The following is a 6000-nucleotide window of genomic DNA, read 5'->3' as shown; positions in this document are numbered from 1 at the left end:
GAGGTGAAGTCTCATCAGTGAGACCTGGTGACACTGCGCTGAGGTCGGAACTGACACTGAGAGGCCCTCTGACGGGAGAATTGGTGGCGGCAGACTGATGGAGCTCACATCAGCCTGACCTGCCTGGGGAGATGGCCAACAGTCATATGAAAAAATGAATATTGCAATGGGTAAAAAAAAGATGGGGTAGTGAAGGTGGTGGATTTGCAGGAAATACTTGCTGGTGAAAAAAGCGGCTTCACAAACAAACAAAAAAAAAAAAAAAATGTGAATGGATGAAAAATCGCAGTGAAGAACTCAAGCTGGGGCCTCTGCCATGTAGGGGGGGGGAGAGAGGTTGCCTTGACGACGCGTTTCGCGCATGAGCGCTTTGTCATAGTCAAGGAAAATAGGCAACTCGCAGGGTTTAAATAGGTGAGTGGGGATTAAGGGGAGGGGAAAGGGGAGGGGCTTAATGAAAAAAAAAAATGAAATAGGCACAGGGAAGAAACAAAGATCTCCAATGTTAACCCCCTCAGCTCCAAGCAATTTACCAATGGGTATACGTGCCTTACTTCACATAAAAGTATGAAAATAAACACAATATATAACCAAGGAACACATAGTTTATACTTCAACATAAAAACTTAACATTTTTCTATAAAAAACATAATCAAACATATTAAAAACCTATTAAAATCAATATTAACCCAGAGATGATCTAAAAGGTATATATATAGACTCTCATTAAAATTACACAAAACTACATGTTTCTAGTTCTTCGTTCAACCCCTTGGGGGCAAGCGAGTCAAACATGTAGATCCAAAAGACCTCACGCTTGCACAACAGGGAGAATCTTTCATTATTGGTTAGCGTGCCTTTGGGGATAGTTTCGATAACAAAGACCTCCAAGAACCTGATGTCCTTGTCATGGAAACGCAAGAAATGACGGGGTACACTATGTTCATCGCACCCCTTCGAAATTAGTCTGCGGTGGTCACCTACTCTAGCCCGTAAGGCACGAATAGTCCGGCCAACGTAGACCAACCCACAAGGGCAACGCAAAACATATACAACAAAATCTGTAGAACAGGTAATGAATTGTCTAATCTCATATTTTTTGCCTGTATTGGTTGTGATGATATTAGTGCCATGAGTGATAAATTGGCAAGTAAGGCACCCCTTCTTTTTGCACTGGAATATGCCCTTTCTGTCATGAAAATAGGACCTGATATCAAGGAAAGATTTGGACGGTTTATTTGTTATTTTACTGGGTGCTAGCAAGTTTTTTATGGTGCGTGCTTTACGGAACGTCACTTGTGGGATTCTCCCTGTTGTGCAAGCGTGAGGTCTTTTGGATCTACATGTTTGATCTACATGTTTGACTCGCTTGCCCCCAAGGGGTTGAACGAAGAACTAGAAACATGTAGTTTTGTGTAATTTTAATGAGAGTCTATATATATACCTTTTAGATCATCTCTGGGTTAATATTGATTTTAATAGGTTTTTAATATGTTTGATTATGTTTTTTATAGAAAAATGTTAAGTTTTTATGTTGAAGTATAAACTATGTGTTCCTTGGTTATATATTGTTTTCATACTTTTATGTGAAGTAAGGCACGTATACCCATTGGTAAATTGCTTGGAGCTGAGGGGGTTAACATTGGAGATCTTTGTTTCTTCCCTGTGCCTATTTCATTTTTTTTTTCCATTAAGTCCCTCCCCTTTCCCCTCCCCTTAATCCCCACTCACCTATTTAAACCCTGCGAGTTGCCTATTTTCCTTGACTATGACAAAGCGCTCATGCGCGAAACGCGTCGTCAAGGCAACCTCTCTCCCCCCCCCCTACATGGCAGAGGCCCCAGCTTGAGTTCTTCACTGCGATTTTTCATCCATTCACATTTTTTTTTTGTTTTGTTTTTTTTTGTTTGTGAAGCCGCTTTTTTCACCAGCAAGCATTTCCTGCAAATCCACCATCTTCACTACCCCATCTTTTTTTTACCCATTGCAATATTCATTTTTTCATATGACTGTTGGCCATCTCCCCAGGCAGGTCAGGCTGATGTGAGCTCCATCAGCCTGCCGCCACCAATTCCCCCGTCAGAGGGCCTCTCAGTGTCAGTTCCGACCTCAGCGCAGTGTCACCAGGTCTCACTGATGAGACTTCACCTCTGTGGAGACACGTCCCAGCCTAGCAGCGGTTCCGTTTTACTTCTCAGACGCTACAGCGGCTCCCCTGTGCTGACGTCATCCTCCATCGACACACAGCTCCGGCCAGGCTGTTCTCCGCACGGCGGAGCTACACATCTCCACACGGCGGCCACTTCACTTCTATTTCAGCCCGGTTATTCCTCATGGCGCCAAGGTCTTCACCATATGAGGCAGCTCTGAGCCCTCTTACCTGCCTGTGAGTACTTTGACATATCTCCACCACCTTGCCTCCATTCACCTGCTTTGAGCCCATATGTTTGCTTTCACACTTTACACAGCAGTCTCCGTATACTTTCATTAGATGGATCTCCGGTGGTAACCTCCTGCTGTTTGATGCCTCTGTCACCTTTTTGATGTCTATTTGATCACTTACAACATCACCAAGAGTCTGTAATTTTTGAATAGTTTTTATCGTGTGCTTTTTTGTTTTTAAACAGAGCCTCTGAACCTGGTTCTTTTGCAGTAAATATTGTTACTTTGGACTATTGCTAACCACTGGCTCATTATTAGTTCATTAAAAACCATAAACTTTTATACCTTTTATACTTGTTGTATTTTGTTTTCCAACAATAGCCTGAGCGCTGGACATTTTATATGTTGCTAACCCAAAATCTTCTTTAACGCAGTCCAAACTATTATCAATAACTTTAGCAAAATCTCATACTATAAGTTAAAAATGCTATTCTTAAAAGGTTTATCTGGCAAGGAAGAATCACAAAAATCACGTTCGACACTAGTAAAGCCTAAACATAACGGGGGGGGGGGGGGGGGGCATTGGACACCTACCATAAAGCAGTGCTATTAGAACAACTTCACGCTTGGTTTGATTATCCTTCCAATCGACAGTGGGTCATCATGAAAAGAGCCTTAATGGACTCCTCAGACCTCGCCGCCTTATTACTAGCTTCCAGGACTGGTCTCCTAGTGAATACACCCAATATCCCTGCTATCCAAGCGTCTGTATACACCTGGAACACAAGCCATCAAAACCATAGAAAAAAAAACAGCAATACCCAAGTTATTGCCCCTGTCTCAGTACTAGAATACATAATACCCTCTATTAAAACATGACCCTAGTTCTCCCATGGGATAAAATATGTTAAAGATATTAATGTAGTAAACCTGAAATATAACCAGTATGAGACCCTTCAGGTAAAACATTTACTTACCAAAAATGATATAAGGTCTATTGGGGTAAATAGAGAGATATGGCAGGAGCTACAATCCAGACCATATAAAAAGGGAGGCATCTCAAGATTTTATGTCATCTACAACCCGATTATAGCAATATCAAAACAGCCCCAATATTGGCATGGGAAAAAGACCTAGGCATTCATTTTAGCTATTTGGAATGGAAATAAGCTAGAGCAACAACATTCAAGGCATCAAAGAGTGTTAATCATTGGGATAACTTCATAAAAATGATAAAAAGAAGCTATCTTGTCCCCCTTAAGCTAGCAAAAATTTTCCCCGACTTCAAGGATGAATGCTGGAGAGGATGTGGAGACATAGGGACTTTATTCCATATATTTTGAAAGTGCAGATGTATTTGCAGCTTCTGGAATGGAATATTCTCCCTAATCTCAAAGGTCACAGGTTTCTTTATCTCTCCAAAACCTGACATGGCTCTCCTACATCAAAAATTAGACAAAATTCCAAAACAATTCCACTTTCTAATTGTCCAAATTCTCACTGCAGCTCGTACGACTATAGCATCCCTCTGGAAAACTAATATAGCCCTTAATGTGTCAGAAACTATCAATAGAGTGCAAAATTCTGCCAAATATGAACAGACATCGGCATTCAGATTCTATACAAAAATTCCACAATAATTGGAACTGTTGGCTCTACCAATTCCCGATAAAAGATACATAAATTGATAAACATACAATCTCTAGTCTCTTGAAACCATGGTACAATATGGTGTCTATGTTTAGTTTTGTTATGTTTACTCCCTGTTTTTTTTTTTTTTTTTTTTTTTTATTCTTTCTCCTTTTAACCCTATTTACTCAAGTAATCCTTACCTTTTAAGAAAGAATAATCTCCCAATTGGGAAAAAGTTATAGTGATAACCCCTCTGTTTGTATCTTGATTGCTTAAGTTGTTAAAAAAGCACTCGTTAATCTAAAGCAATATGTATATTGCACATGATGATGTAATGACTGAACCAATGTAATTTGCAATATTGTTCAATAAAAACTAATTGAAAAGAAAGCATGTGGATTGGATCCCAGTAGATGAAACTGCTTTGTCCAGACATGATCCGGTTAACAGTTTCATAGGGGGGGGATTGTTACAGGAGGTTTAGAGAATGGAGAAAGAAGCCAACACCCGAACTAGTGAATATTGCTTAAATAATCTAAGAGAATAAAAAGGGAAAAATAAAGGAAAAAGATAAAAATAAAAAATAGTGAATGTACAACAAGTTCCTGTACCTGAGAAAGTAGCACTGCATATGGAGAGTATTGAGGTGTAGGTCTTAGCTGTTCAAACTATAGAAACCCTGGTAGATGGGGAATGCAAGCTAAGCCTAGCAGAACTAAGATGTATGTCAGAAATGCCCCAAGGGTGGGGGCTCAGTTTCAGCAGATGATCCCACAAAGAAGTGAACCTTTGCTTCAAGTGCGGTAGGATGGGTTATCTTGCATATTGTTTCTGCTAGGATGAGGTGGAGTGTGATGATCTGATTGAAGAAAATTTAGTTCCTTCCCCTGAGCTTGCTGTCTTGAATTTGGGACAAAATACAGAACCAATGATTGATGTGTCAGTTAATAGTTTATCTATCCTGTGTTTAATAGATACAGGCGGTTCAAAGAGTTTGTTAAATATATGTGATGCCAATTTTTCCACTTCGAATCAGCAGCTATCTTTGGTCGGTGTAAGTAATGATGTAATTACTGCCAAAGTCACTGAACCTCTATAGGTAAGAATTGGAGGTCAGTGTCATAAACGTTCATTTGTTGTATCGCCATACTCCCCTGGCAGTCTGTTAGCCAGAAGTCTCCTAATAAATATAGGAGTAACTATAGCTTTAACTCCTGAATGGATGGAAGTAAAACATACTTGAATCAAAGGGAGACTTTAGATTTGCTCTTTATGCCAGCACTTGATTAACCCCAAATAGGAGGGATTACAGAAGCCCACAAGGGGCTTATTGATCCAGCAGTCTGGATTACTGGAAATTATCACCAGGCTATATGGAAGTGGCCGCAGTGAAAAATCATAGGGATTTAGCCCTGCCAGTACCAAGAATTCCTCAGTGTCCTTTTGAGCAGAGTGGCAACCGGAGGAATCTGTCCTGTGATAAAAAAATCACTGGATGAAGGAGACTCAATCCTCCACTATTATAGGTCCTTTACAGGAATTATTAAAGGGACATGCCAAGGGTAGTTACAAGTTTACTGAGGACAAATTAACCCCAGCAGTGAAGAATGCTTTCAATGAAATCAAAGCATCTTTACTGACCGCTCTGAACCCCGGGTTACCTGACTATAGTAAACACCACTACCTATTTTATGCAGAAGTTAAGGGTCATGCTAACAGAGTACTAACACAGGAGTTTTGTGACAGACCCAGACCGGTAGGCTACTACAGTTACCCACTGGATAGTGTAGCCAGAGGACTTCCTGGCTGTTTAAAATCAGTGGCAGCTGCTGCTGCCCTGTTAGTAGAGAAAAGAGCTGACATTGTGTTAGGGAATGCCTTAAACCTGATATGTCAGCATGATCTAGAAGCAATGCTTAATAGTGCATATACTAAGCATTTTTCCATACAAAGAGTGACTTATTATCATCTAGTTTTACTGTCAGC

The sequence above is a fragment of the Aquarana catesbeiana genome, linkage group LG04 (assembly GCF_042186555.1).
Source record: "Aquarana catesbeiana isolate 2022-GZ linkage group LG04, ASM4218655v1, whole genome shotgun sequence".
NCBI classification, from domain to species: domain Eukaryota; kingdom Metazoa; phylum Chordata; class Amphibia; order Anura; family Ranidae; genus Aquarana; species Aquarana catesbeiana.
Note: the sequence above shows the minus strand (reverse complement) of the source record.